The following is a 14,298-nucleotide window of genomic DNA, read 5'->3' on the forward strand; positions in this document are numbered from 1 at the left end:
ACATTTTGCTGTCTTCTGTCTACAGCAAATGCATGGAAGGAGTGGCCTCCCACCCCCCCTAGTCTTTCATAGTCATTACTTCTGGAACCTCCAGCTCTTCTGCATGAAGGAGCTGTGATTTGTAGTTATAATTGTTTAATAAATACATTGTGCTAGCACCTGATTAAGGCTTTTAGGTGCCTCTCTTCTTAGTAATCCTCTTTGCCCTTGGAGGAGGGACCTCAGTGATAACTCTATGACCAGCTCTTTGTTTAGCCTGCAGTTTGATTTCAAGACAGACCAACCTCCTTTAGTTTATGTTAAGTTTCTATTTTCAGAACTTTTTTCGGTCTTTCACTATGTCTTTCTCAACATCTGTACTGCGATATGGATATTAGGTATGACTAACTGACTGAAAAAAATCTGTGTATTTTGTGCCTTGGGGCTCAGGAACTGCAAGATGTGACTGAGATGACTCTGAAGACCAGCGCAGAAGCACATGGGTGACAGCTTCATCAGAGCCACCACTTCCTATTGTCCTTAGCCTGTGTTACTGGCAGGCAGAACTTTGTGGTCAGTGCAATGAGTTTTCATCATCAGTAATGATTTTCTATATAACCACGTGAAAAGCAGGTTTATGGAATCCAAAGAGAGAAGCTCTGGAGGAGAAACCACAAAAATTAGAGCAAAGTAAGACCGAGGCAGGGACTATGGCTTCAGGTGCTGGTGTTTTACTCTGCTTTGCTGCATGAGTTGAGGAACATTTACCTCAGTTTCACTGTTAAATGTTGGTAGTGGTGTTTGGTGCTCATGTTTGGTGTAGCCTGATTTAACAGTGCTGTGAGGTCTGGAGCATCTTTCTTATGAGAGACTAAGAGAGCTGGATCTGTTCAGCCTGGAGAAGGCTGAGAGGCGATCTCATCAGTGTTTATAAATATCTCAAGGGTGGATGTCAAGAGGATGTGACCAGACTCCTTTAAGTGGTGCCCAATGATAGGATGAGGGGCAACGGGCACAGACGGGCACAGGAGGTTCCACCTGAATATGAGGAGAAACTTCTTTACTTTGAGGGTGCCAGAGCACCAGAACAGGCTGCCCAGCCTGCCTGGACGCATTCCTGTGTGATCTGCTCTGGGTGAACCTGCTTTAGCAGGTGGGTTGGACTGGATGATCTCCAGAGGTCCGTTCCATCCCCAACTATTCTGTGACTCTGTGTTAAAATACATGATGCATGTAAAATGGTAGTTCATAGCAGAGGTGAGGTCCAATTGGAGGAGAGGAATGAGCAGTTAACACCTTCTGGCTGCATGAGAATTCATCTGTAAAATTTGTCTTTTAGTAATTACTCTTCGCATTTACATTACTTGCATTATTTGTATTTGCGTTACTATTTGCATTTACTATTTGTTATGACAAAACCAAATTTTATTCTTCTAGATGCTGCCATTGCAAAATAGAATTTGGGCATTAGACATATCCATTTTAAACCAACGGTATTTGGCATCCAGGAATGATGTGGGACAACTATGTATGCAAAATGGTCGCAGACATATATACCATCATATATACCATCTATATATATATCATTTCACAGCTTTGGACCAGCACACACATGCTAAGTCTCTTTCACAACGCCATACAGTGGGGCAGTATTACTGTGGGAAATCTCTTCTCATGGGAAAAGAGAACAGGACAAATGGTTTTCCACAATCTATGTATTGAGTCGGTCTGGAAGCTACGTTAAGGATACTGAAGTTCCTACCACAGCCAAACTGTGCTGCCCATAAATGAATTGCTGCTTTGTTTTTATAGCACTGAGATAATTTTGAAGCTGAAGTGTAATATTTAGTGTAAAAGTGATATTTTTGTCTGAACCTATGCAACACTCTGGACTGCAAATTCAAGAGAAAGAAAAGAGAAAATAATTTTTGTGTTTTCTCTCAGTGACTTCTGGAAGGAAAATAAGTAGCCTTACACCATTTATATTAATCTTTAAACATATTAATACACAACTACACACATTTCCCTTTTTATGCATGATACAGAAAAGCTTACTTATCCTGAAGATTGTTTAATTTTTGCTTCATATGCAGAAGTTGCCAAAATATTCTGGATTTACAGGGTGGCACCTATGTTCTTTAGTCTTCGTAGGAATTGAGATAATAGTGCTGCATATATCTTGATAAATCTGAAGTCCTATGAATGAACTGAATCTTTGGGAAAGTCTTTGAAGCTGTGATTTCACTGAGGTTCTTTGTGACTCCTGTTGTAATCTCTGGAGTATCTTGACTTCACCTTTGTAAATGTGATTATTCAATATGTTACTTATCCTAAATTGTCTATACCTTTTTCCTTTTCCAGGGATATTTTGTCAGTGATACAGCTGCATAAAATTTCTATCTTATTGCCTGTACTTAAAAGTGACTTCCCCAGTTCTTTTACATTTCAAGTCGTCATGTTTGATTTTGCTTTAAATTTCTATCACTATGAAGAAAGGCATCCCAGCTTTCAATATGATACACAATGCAGAGGCTAATGATTGTTCAAAACCAGATAACAAAATATCCACATTATTTAATAAAGCTGTCATGCTGTTCTTTCTGTGACTACTATCAAGCTTTAGCTCAACAGTAAGTTGAGTTTAATAAAAGGAATTACTAGAAAGTGAGTCATGAGACATTTAACCTTGATGAGTTTAACAGGCATAAATCACTGCATAGTTTCTGAATGGAAATTAAATGTTGACTGCTTTACCCCCCCAAATTGCTCATTGTAGAAGCAGAGAAAGCTATAAATATCTACAAGAAACTGTGTGTTTCTCTTCAGCAGTGATTCCCAATTTTAAGCCTTTATAATGTAGCCTGAACCTTTAACATGAAACGTCGAGAAGCAAATACACACTAGTTGTTGTGAATCCTTATATGTCTTTTTTTACAATGGTAAACAGGATACAGCTCTTTTGGGAACTCAGCCTTGCTTTAATATTGCTGTCCCTCCAAGCAGGGGTCCTTTTTGGCTATATGGCAAGCTTAGTGGAAGGATAAGTATGAGCAGCAGAAGGAATTACTTTTAAAAATTTTCTTCTTAGGTCTTCACAGAATGATGAAAGTGGGTTTTTAATGTACAAATACCTCTAGCTTGTTAATAGCTGAACTTAGTTTTTGACATGTGCGGTTGTTAAAGCCTTTTTTTGTTCCTCTCATAAACAGCAGTGTTTCCATAGGTGTGATAAGATAATGAAATAGCTCACTAAACTCTGTATAAGTACCATATGTATTAAACAGCAGCCTATCAATGTTAAAAACATAAGTCAATTTTTCAACAGGAACAAATTTGTAATTATAAAAAAGAGGATTAATTTGGCAAGTTGTTGGAAAGAAGCAGACATGATAAAAGGAAGTGTAGACTGTTACTTCCAATTGAGGAAAATCTCATTCCAGTTGTTTCACATTGGGTATTCACTTGAATTCAAATGAGAAGTTGGAGAAAATGTATATATCCTTCTCTGTTGATCAAACTCCCAACAGTGCTGGAATCAGCAGAGACGACTCCTCAGGAGGCTCTGGGGCCAGGGGGTTCTCCATCCCCTACGTGTTTGATAACACACTGGGTGTGCTCTATTCCCAGAACTGTGTAAGCTTCAATTCATGGGATGAGGCCAGAAGCACTGGTTGGGAATGTTTTGCAAGAAGCACATGACACAGCTGTCCTTGACATGACATCTTCATGTTGCAAACAAATAATAAAGCAGCCATTGGTAGCTCAGCCACTCACCTCGGCCTGGGTGGTTGCCCATTGGTCCTGCGGAAAGGGTGATCACTCCAGGCCTCATCTAGAGAAAAGAGAACTGAAGATCACTGACCAGAGTCCAGGTGTTTGGTTGATCCAAGCTCTCTTTCTACACAGCTAATGCAGGATTGCCATGGAGTCTCTTTCTGCTCATCCGCTGGGTGCAGAAGTCCTACAGCATCACCAGCCAGTCAAAAGAGGGGATTACCCTGCTGTTTTCAGTGTTGGTGCGGCCTCATCCTGAGTACTAATGTGAAGGTCCTTCAGTGTGTCCAGAGGAGGGCAACAGAGCTGGTGAAAGGGCTGGAAGTGATGTCCTGTGAGGGGCTGCTGAGGACTTTGGGCTTGTCTTGTTTGGAGAACAGGAGGCTGAGGGACGACCTCATTGCTCTCTGCAGCTTCCTGAGGAGGGGACATGGAGAGGAAGGTGCTGAGCTCTGACCTCTGGGATCCAGTGACAGGACACATGGGAATGGTTCAAAGCTGCACCAGGGGAGGTTCAGACTGGACATGAGGAAGCATTTCTTAATGGAGAGGGTGGTCACACACTGGAACAGGCTTCCTGAAGAGGTGGTTGATGTCCCAAGCCTGTCAGTGTTTAAGAGGCATTTGGACAATGTCCTTAACAACATGTTTTAACTTTTGGTCAGCCCTGAAGTGGTCAGGCAGTTGGACTAGATGATCATTGTAGATCACTTCCAACTGGAACTATTCTATTCTATTCTATTCTATTCTATTCTGTTCTGTTCTGTTCTGTTCTGTTCTATGCTATGCTATGCTATGCTATGCTATGCTATGCTATTCTATTCTATTCTATTCTATTCTATTCTATTCTATTCTATTCTATTCTATTCCATTCTATTCCATTCTATTCTATTCTATTCTATTCTATTCTATTCTATTCTATTCCACTCTACTCTACTCTACTCTTCTTTGCATCCATGCTCACATAGAACTGGAGAGGAGAGTTTTCATGCTTGCTGACTGTCTGTAGGTGAACATGTTTTTTCCCACTCCAAATACTAGAAGTTCAGGAAGAGCTCAGGGTCACAAGGGGTTTTTTTACTCCCAAATACCCTGAATTATAGTTCAAACTGCAGTGCTTGTATGTCTTTTAGACTTGCGTTTGCAATGGATTTGTAATATATAACATTGTCATCACACTGTGAAATCACCCAAGTCAAATACTTTTCATGTTCCATATCTCTGCATTTCAGAGCTGTGTCTAAACAACCAGGAACAGTAATGGCTGTCAGCAGAGTGCTTGACAATATCTTCAAAGCACAAGAACTGAGTAAACATTTGCTGTGTGTGCTCTATTAGGTGTCAACAAAAATTTTATCCCTCCCTCCCTCATCTGTGAAGTGATGGATGGGGAAAACATTACCACTCTGTGTTTCTGCAGCAGTTGGAGTTGCTCCTACAATACTTCTAAATCGGTTTGAGGTGTAAGATTATATGAGACATCAGGATCTGGCAAACTTCAGAGAAGCTGCAAATGTAGCAACGTTGTTTACTGTGCAGTGTTTATTCCCACAGTAGTGGATGATCCTTTAAAACAGAAGTATGAGAGTTTTGCACTGTTTGCAGAAACATTTTGCTGATCAGCTAAAGCTTTGAAAGACCTTTTTTACTTTATTGTTGTAAACTAACAGAGAGAAATTAATACCTGGGTTTTTTTAATTTATTACTTTTAAATTCCTCTATGGAAAAAAAACCCGTCAGCCTAGTTTAAAATAACTGTAGGAGGAGCTCCCAGAGTTCCTTTGATTTATACTGGCTTAAAATATGAAGAAACGAAGATTGCAGCTTCAGATAAGCATTGGTCAAGTCAGTAGGAATTTCTTTAAAAACATTTGCAAATGTGGGCAGATGGTGTCGGGTGTTCTGCACTGTAGCAGAGCAAGCATTTACATTAAACTTTTTCCCAAAGTTATCCTGATTTTTACAAAAACCCTCCTGTTGCCATTAGTCTCCAGCATTCTAATAGGCTCTAAATTTACTACCATGCTGTGAAAGTTTACTTTCTGGCCACTTTCTTTCCCCTGTAGAATAAGCTCAGTCTAGTGGTTTTAACTTAAGACAATAAATGAAGAACTCCCAAGTTTAATTCTGCCTTGGTAACCATCTTGCTGGGTGGTCTTGGTACACCCTAAAGGTATGCCTTCTGCGCAGATTTAATTTGTCAAAAACTAAAAAAATAAAGGTCTCTTTCCTAGCCTGGTTGCAGCCAGAGCTGTGGGACACAGTTTGTTCTACTGAGGTATCTTCTGTCTTTGGTGATAACTTGAAAACAGCTGAGGTTTGGACATCTTCTAATTTATGCTCCATAGGTGAATTAACCTTGCAGCTGAGTAATACTCCATCTTAACTGAAATCTGAATGCCGTTGTGGTCTGTCTTCACTGTGGCTGATTCACAGTTTGCAATGGAAAAGACATCAGAATTTGGTGGGGGTTTTGACCTCAAAACAGATGGAACCTTGGAGTTGTGGAATATTTTCTGTTGGTTAAAAAATTGGACCCCCTGCATGTGAAATTGTAGACGTTTCCCTTTTAAGTTCTGCACAGAGCCTTCTAGAAAATTACGTCGAACGGAAAAATAGAAAGGGTTAGTTGTGCTGGTTTTGATTGGGACAGAGTTAATTTTCTTCACAGTACCTGGTATGGGGCTATGTTTTGGATCTGTGCTGGAAACAGTGTTAATAACACAGGGATGTTTTAGTTACTGCTGAGCAGGGCTTGCACAGAGTCAAGGCCTGTTCTGCTCCTCACCCCACCAGTGTGTGGGCTGGGGGTGCACAAAAGGCTGGGAGGGGGCACAGCTGGGACAGCTGACCCCAACTGACCACAGGGACATTCCACACCATATGGCATCATGCCATATATATAAAGCTGGGGGAAGAAGAAGAAGGCAGGGACATCAGAATGATGGCCTTTGTCTTCCTGAGTAACTGTTACATGTGATGGAGCCCAGCTTCCCTGGGGATGGCTGAACACCCTCCTGCCCATGGGAAGTGATGAACGAATCCCTTGTTTTGCTTTGTTTCCATGCAAGGTTTTTGCTTTACGTGTTAAACTGTCTTTATCTCAACCCACGAGTTTTTTCACTTCTACTCTTTGGAGTGTCTCCCACATCCCACCAGAGGAGAGTGAGCGAGCGGCTGCGTGGTTATATCGTGCCATTAGTACAAAAAACATCATGTGCAGTAATACCATGAGCCTGGAAACAGGCAATATATTCCAAATTTGAAGTGTTGGAGGCTCTTTTTTTCAAGAATAAGAGTTAGGGTAATAAAACTGCAGAGTAAGTTTAATAAAGTGTCTAATTTATTCTTAATCCAAACTCATTTTCTTATAGCTGCAGGAAATAAGCCCTACTGAAGTCAATTCAGAGAAAATTCAGCAAACAGAAATTGGTACCAACCTTCTTCATTATCCTGAACAGAAATCTACACAGATCTCATATATTCTGCTTCTATTCCTGGTGCTTACTGAGACTTTAGTACAAATAATTAGGAGTCATCCCTCATAAAGCCCTTACAAGTTAGTGAAATGTCAGAGGATTTCCCTCTATGTTCAGTTTTATTACAAATTTATGTACTATCCTCTCAGTTTTCTTAGTGGATACAATTAATGACACTGAAGACTTCTCAGAGTATGAATTGAAGTTAAAATTTGAAGTAATGCCAGTGGCTTAAGAAAGCAGTTTAGTGATAACTCAGTCTTCAAACTCCCCAAAACATCAATTACTCACTTCTTCACCTGCCAACCCTGGTCTAGATTTGATACATGGTATTAACTGCATCTCTTTGCTAAAAGAAGTTACAGCAGAACTTAGTCGTATGAAACTGTTCTTTATACTTTAAAGTGAAACTAAAACTGTCTTTAAAATACTCATTGCCCTCACATATTTTTTCCAAATATTTTTTTTTAATTCAGTTTCAGTTTCTGTCACTAGTAATATGCATTTTCACAATTCAGACAGCTGAAAGAAAGCAGCATGGGGAGGACTTCTCTTCTTGCAGGCACTAACGTCGTGAAAAAGTAGTGGTTAAAAAAGTAAAACCAGCAGTTACATATGATAAGTCTGAGATAATGCCATTCAAGGAATGAAAAATATGTTCTTGTATTTAGGGTGAAAGAAAACTAAACATCTTTAGAGAAATGGGATGTATAATGTAAAATATCAAGAAGTGCAAATGGGAAGACTTTTCCCAAGTAAGATAATGTAACGACGAGATACCTGAAACCCTCAACTATTCTGGCAGCTGAAAAAAAGAAAGAAGAAACTGAAAAGAAAAATGTCTATGTTCAGTACAACCATATGAAAAGTAAGGAATTTATAATCCAGGAAACACTGCAATTCCGTTAGATGCTCCAGGACCAAGAGTTGGGCCAGGCTGATGGCAGCCTTGGAAGTTTGAAATAGCTTTAAGCAAACCTGAGCCAGCTGGATGGAAGAAATGTGTAACTTCTGCGTTTATTATCCTTCATCACCAAGCAGGTGAAAACTGGCTGATCTCAACGCACTTATATTAGAACTTTGGTTCAAGGGAAATTTGGAACAACAGTCCCTGATGCCAAAAGAATTGTTGTGTGAAGCTGGGGTTGGAAACTGCAGTGTGTAATGCTGCTGTAGCAGGGCTTTTCAACTTTCTTTTTCCTTTTGCTGAGAATTGTTTCATGCAGTCAATGCAGAGTCTTTTGTCAGTGTTTACTTTCAAGTTTGAAATTGATGGGCTTCCCATGATTTCCCCTGAGCAAGTTTTCTTTGCAATGAATCTTCTCTACAAACTTTTTTGGAGCTTGTAACTTACCAGTGGGATAACGCTGACATTCAATGTGCTTGCACAATTTTCAGGCACAAAAAACCTGCCCTTTAATTTGTCTTACAGAAGAAAACTATGTTCATGCGACTGCAGATGTTGATGCTTTATTTATATTACATGCAGTGATTCTTAATTGAAGGAAAAAAGAAAGAAAAACCCAACTGTTTTGCTGCTTCTCCAGCCTTTTGAGGTCAGCGCCTTTGTGGAACCTCAGCAGCAGCCTGGGGATAACAGGTGAAAAGAAAAACAGCACATGGAGAGCGTAGGCAGGACTTGACGGCCATCCGATTGCTGTGCTATTTGCCTTCAGTATGTCGCTACAAATTTAGTATCTCAATATCACATCCAGAGAAGGTTTACAAAATCCAAAGGGCATTTGTGCCTCACCTTTCTTTATAAAGGATGTTCTGAAATGTCCAGACTTGCCTCCTTTCCCCACAAAGGGTTCTATGTAAGGTTGCTATCTAATACTGTAAGTTGCTATCTAATACATTAATATAAACAACAGGAATAAAAGTCCATCAGAGATTGCTTTTACATTTTAATCTTTAGAAAAAATGATTGCACATTTTTGTGCATGATTGAAGCAAAAGGTGCTGCACAGATGAAGTGAGACATTTCCCAGCAGACGGAAGGTGGGGTTCTGTGAGATAAAAGGAAGGGGTAACTTTTGTCACTACCGACTTTGTCTGAAGATACATCTATAACAGATCTCCCCTTAGTGTTGTGAGGATCCATAAATTCAGGCCAAATTAAATAGCCAGCCAATCTGCATTTTAAATCATGGTGTGGTTAATAAATAGAAAAAAGATCAGAGAGCTATGATGTAGCAAGCCCTCTGAAAGTCTCTTAGTGGCAGTTAATAAAGAGAACTTCAAAATCAATACATGACTTTCCTGGAAGACAATGTTAAGTCATTAAATCAGGAGTAATGTAACGTAAGATCCTGTGCCTGCAAGAATTCAAGCATTCATGTCCTGGGTACTTTGTGTCTGGAGAAAAAGATGATCAAAACTTTTGTGAAGCAAAGCAACATGTTATAACACTCTCATTTCTGCAAAACAAGAGCTTTCACAAAAAATTGAATTCCCTCGAAGTACCTATATCATCTTGGCATTGTTTCACAAAAAGTTGCATTCTCTCCCTCACTGGCTGCAGAGAGACAGACTATTTCATTCGGTCTTGAGAAAAACCCTCTACTCTCTTTCCTTTGTAATATCTGAAATGAAAGGACTGTGCCGGGCATAAAGACAAGCTGAACGCTACAGATTGTTTTTTACTGTATTGTTAAAAGTCGTTTATTTCCAACCTCTCCCCACTTCCTAGACCTGGCTACCAAAGCCCAACAAGACCTCAAACTAAATAGCTTTTAACACAGCAACAACAATAAAAGCCCCACTTTATTTTAAGACTTTAAACTATTTTTATTTCCTCATTCAAATAGCTATTTACCTTCAAACACAGGAAGTTGCTGTGGTTCAAGCTGTTTATATCAAGAGACTTCTCCATCCCCATCTTCCAGTAAAGCCTTCTGAATGCTTGATGTGAACCATAACGTATTTACACAGCTTTATGTTGTTTTGTTCTGGTGCAACGTAGGATGGTTTCACTAGTAACTGGCAAAGCTCTTGAAGGTTCCTTTTACAGAGGTCTTTTTTCAAATTGTTCTTCTCCATGTTGATTCCTTTCAGTTTGAATGGTGACAGCCTGCAAACATCCCTTTAATCCTTACTGTGTCTTAGGAAAAAAATTAAACATGAAAAATTAAAAAAAAAAAAGAAAAAAAGAAAAAAAAAGAGAGAGAAGGGCCCATCCCTTGAGATTTCCCTATAGACAACAGTGCTGTTTCTCTTGGCTTCATGGAGAAGATATGGTGGAAAAACAAAGTCCTCAGTGAATATAGGTTGTTGCTATATATACACCTAGTTTCATGTAAAGGCACAGGAAGCTTAGGAAACCTGATAATGAAATATATGTTAAGGCACAAAGCCAGTTATATTCAATATGATTCCAGGTTTTATTGAGAAGAACTTATAATGTATTTTATGGAGTGCATAAAGCTGACAATGTAGAAAAAAAACCAAACCAAAACAAACAGTCATAGATTTTGAATGCACACAGGGAGGCTCCACTCATTCCCAAATTCAAATATACATCCAGTTGGATCTCCTCACAAGATCTTGCACCAGTGTGGTGTAACACTTAAAGTTACATTGACTTGTAGAAAGTGGTGCAGAATCACACTAACTTATCCAAAATCGAAACGTAAGTGAGTTGTGTCAGCTTACATCACTGAATGCAGCCACTCATAGCTGAAATCAGTGTTTACTCAAGATTTTGCACTTACTTGAAAAGCAAATTTTATGTTATTGGTGCAACTTTCTCTTGCTGATAAGCCCTAAGGCTGCCCACTACTGGTGTGCTCGTGGTCTGTGGCACCAGCTGCCCATTCATGGGTGGGTGTTCTCGTGTTGAAACAACGACTATGGGCAAAAAGCAATTCAAAACTGTCCCTGGCAACTCTGAGAAAGGGTAGCTGGTGTTGGCCCCTGTGGCCTGCGTCTTTTCTGAAACAAGAAAAGTTGATTCCAACATTGTTTCTCCACTCTGTTCGTCTAACCTCTGTCCCAACAAATGAAGGAGATAATTTCCAAGTGTGTTGTCTGGGCATCCTGGAGATCAACAGCACCCAAGTGACTTGTTCGGTGGTACAGCTGTGGTGAAACAGGGGCTTGGCATTAGCACGCTCCCACTTGCAGTGTCTGGGCACTGCTGGAAATGGAAACTCTCCGAAGAGCCCACAGAGAGTGTGCAAATGCTGTCTGCCACCCAAGGCCAACCACCGTAATGCACACGGGCTGCTAAATATGAGTTTATGGGCTCCTGACCATGGGACTTGTTTTCCAGCAGGTAAGCTCCTGCTCCTGCTGCTGCTGCTGCTGCTCTGGCTCTGCACGAGAGTGTAGTGACAGCAGTTGGTCCTTCCCCTTGTCCTGAGATAACCTGTGTCATCACTGTGACTGATCAGCTGCTAAAGCATTAGTGCAAAGTGCACTCATGTGAGAGACTGCCCCAATCTGAAGATCAAGTCTCATGAGGAACAGCTGAGGGAACTGAAATTGTTCAGCCTGGAGAAAAGGAGGCTGAGGGGAGACCTTATTACTGTCTACAAATACCTGAAAGGAGGTTGCAGCATGGAGGCTGTTCATCTTTTCTCCCAAGTAACAAGGGATAGAATGAGAGGAAATGGCCTCAAGTTGTGCCAGGGGAGGTTTAAATTGGATATTAAGAAAAATTTCTTCACGGAAAGGGTTGTCAAGCACTGAAACAGGCTGCTTATGGAAGCAGTTGAGTCACCATCCCTGGAGGTGTTTAAAAGACGTATAGATGAAGTTCTCAGGGACATGGTTTAGTACCAGAGTTGGGTTAATGGTGGGACTCCATGATCTTGACAGTCTGTTCCAACAAAAATGATTCTATGATCTGCCCATTTGCAATCTGAAAACCATTTGCTGGCATCTTTTCTTCTCCAACACTGGTAGGGGACTCTGCCCTGCCCAGTTTTGTACACAGATAAATGGAAGTGAGTTGAAGTGGTTACTTCAGGTTCATCTTTGTTTACTCTTTTGCTTTTTTAATAAAAAAACAGTTGCACTTCATCTTCAGGAACAATTCTCGTGATATTAAAGCAAATAAAGCTGCTCTACAACCAGAATTAAAAGACTTGGATGTGAAAGCATTTCACAGCTCATATTGAGTTGGGAGAATCGAGCCAGTTACTGAAAGCCACTTAGGGGGAAACCTATTTAGCTCTGTTACATGAGTGTTAAGTATATAGCCAAGTATAAAAGTACTTCATGTTTGTAAGATTTGTTTGTAAGGTTTGTTATATCAGACATTTTAAATGGAAAACACGGATTTTGCTTGCAAATGAATATTGCAAAGATGATCATCTTTTTGATGCTGTGATAAGTTATTAGCTGTACAAAATAGATATCTGGAGGTATATTCCTGAGTTATAGTTACTGGTACATATATAGAGGGGATGTGAAGCCTAACAAAAATCAGATTGCACGATTCTAGAAATGACTAATTGCACAACTTGCTTTAATTTAAATGCATTCAAAAAGCAGCTTTTGCTAGCACATTAAAATATGGGTTACCCTTTTTTAATGTATGGGAGGGAAGCAGATGAAGGCATGTAGCAGTTCTTTTGACTAACCTAGTAAACCTTGTTCTGCGTGGAAAAGGCGGTGTAGAAAACACACAGAGAAGTTCTTGGATGAAGCAAGCTGTTGGGGACAAGCATTGTGAAAAGGAGTCTAAACAGGGAGATAGAAGTGGATTTGTTTGTCTAGTTCATTTAGTACTCCTGAGCTACAAACTCCTGGTTTTGGGTAAATGAGCTGTGCTTTAGGAGCCTTTCTGTCTTTGCTACTCCCTGTGTGAGCAGAAAGAGTCAAAGAGCATGGCAGGGCCTTCAGCGGCATCTCTGTGTTCAGCTGGACCAGCACCATATTTGGGTGGTTTTTCACACACAGATGAGAAGGAGAGATTTTCCCTTCCACCTTCTGTGTTTGGCTTTTTCTCATATCAAAGTCATAAGGGACATATAAGCATCAGCTTGAAGGACAGTTGGTCACAGCCAGCGAAAAGAAAACCAGGCTGCAATGAGAGCTGACCTCCGTGCCCAATTAAAGTAACTCCACAATTTTTCATTCTTATCGTACTTGCTCCTAAAAGATGCTGTGAAAATTTCAGGATTTTGAATTCTTTCCTTTTCTTTTGCAGCACTTCAGAGAAGGAACAGAGCAGACCCCTCCATGCAGCTTTGTTGCCCCTCACTAAGAAAGGCCTAAATCTCACTGTGTCATCTAAGAACGATTGCATTGTTGCAATTAACAATGATTGTCAAGCAAAGAAGCTTTCCTTAATGCAATCTCCTAGAGTTCAGGTTGTCTCAAAATCCAGAATGTCTTAGTTTTTTGATTGCCTACATATTTATAAACAATTCTGGGGTATTCTTTTATTTGAGGACTAACTGAATGTACAGCAAAACTTTGCTTGACCTGTGTTGGAAGTATGGGCAGATCTTATTGGAGATGTATAAAACACGTGATGTTTTACATGCACACCCAAATCTATGCAGCAACTGCCAAATGAATGATAAATTATTTAAAGAAGGAACAAGCAGTATTAATTACGATTAAGCAAATGGACCAAGAGTGTGTTAATAATGCCGAATGTTAAAAATAAGCTGGGTCTGGTGTACAGAGTGAATATTTTTGGTTGACTGGCTATGGTTTATTTCACAGTCAGGAATGCCAAGCAACTGACCTGGTAAAGGTTTCTCTCCCCACTAACCCTGTCCAACTTCTGACAATGTTTTTTGTTTGTTTGTTTATTTTTCACAGCTCTAACATATTAATTGCATTAAGGAGGGTATTAACAATGTGGGCAGAATTAACCCAATCTTGTCTTTTCATACCGCTCCTACCAAAATGCATTAAAAGTTAAAGTAATTTGAAACAATAAACTTCCATCTCTTTCCCACACCTGCACTCTAAATTAGAGTAGATCTGCAGGTCCTAATTATTGTAATAATTTGCAATTCATGTAGATAACTGTGAGTCACCAGTAAAACTTTTAAGTTCTCTGGTACAGTAAGTCCGTGTATGTATGTGCGTGTGAACACCATAC

Source organism: Caloenas nicobarica, chromosome 2 (assembly GCF_036013445.1).
Source record: "Caloenas nicobarica isolate bCalNic1 chromosome 2, bCalNic1.hap1, whole genome shotgun sequence".
Lineage (NCBI taxonomy): Eukaryota > Metazoa > Chordata > Aves > Columbiformes > Columbidae > Caloenas > Caloenas nicobarica.